This window comes from Eimeria mitis, genomic scaffold (genome assembly GCF_000499745.2).
Source record: "Eimeria mitis Houghton genomic scaffold, Emh_scaff878, whole genome shotgun sequence".
NCBI lineage: Eukaryota > Apicomplexa > Conoidasida > Eucoccidiorida > Eimeriidae > Eimeria > Eimeria mitis.
Window position 1 is genome coordinate 1,231 of NW_013576459.1, and position 1,065 is coordinate 2,295.

Genomic DNA, 1,065 nt, shown 5'->3' on the forward strand with positions numbered 1-1,065 from the left:
GGGCCTCAGCAGTTATGGCCCAATGCAGCATCAAACCCTAAACCCTAAACCCTAAACCCTAAACCCTAAACCCTCAACACTATAAACCCTTAAACCCTAGACCTTTAGCCCTGAACCCTAAACTGTAAACACTAAACCCTAAACCCTAAACCCTAAACCCTCATTCTCACTGCGCAGTACACCTGACCATCGTTTGCTGTATTCGGCGCTCCACAAACCCTAAACCCTAAACCCTAAACCCTAAACCCTAAACCCTAAACTTTAAACCATAAACCCCAAACCCCTAGATTATAAACACTAAATTCCGGCTATTAATAAGAGTCGTTTCATCGCCTCCAGCCGCTGAGGGTTTGTGGGGGGTTTAGGGTTTAGGGTTTAGGGTTTAGGGTTTAGGGTTTGGGGGGCCCCCCGGTGTAGGGGGGCCCCCACCCCCCAAGGTACAGTGTATGCTGCGTTTTTGTTTGTGTATTATTATAATATAAATAAAAAATAAATTAATATTTTGTTTTGTTTGTCTTTTGAGCTGATAAATAAACAAAAAGGAGGGGCCCCTCGCTCTCTACCTTGGGGCCGCAGCAGCAGCAGCAGCAGCAGCTGCTGCTGCAGCAAAGACACAGCAGCAGCAGCAGCAGCAGCTGCTGCTGCTGCTGCTGCTGCTGCGGAATTTTGTGTGTCTTTTAATTATTTTTATTTGGAGTACCCCCCTATTAGGCTTGGGGGGTTTAAAGGGCGAAGACAGCAGCAGCAGCAGCAGCAGCAGCAGCAGGATCCGCTGCAGCAGCAAGAGCAGCAACAGCAGCAGCAACAGCAGCAGCATCAGCAGCACATCAATTTGACGCTCTTTTGCTTGCTCTTCCATCCTAAACCCTAAACCCTAAACCCTAAATAAAATATTTTGTGTACGTTCCAGCTATAGAGGCGGAATTTAAGGGTTTAGGGTTTTAGGGTTTTAGGGTTTAGGGTTTAGGGTTTAGGGTTTAGCTCTCACCCTAGGGAGGATCCATGCCCCTGCTCGAATGGGACTGACTCGGAGCCCAAGTGCAGCAGCAGCAGCAGCAGCAGCAG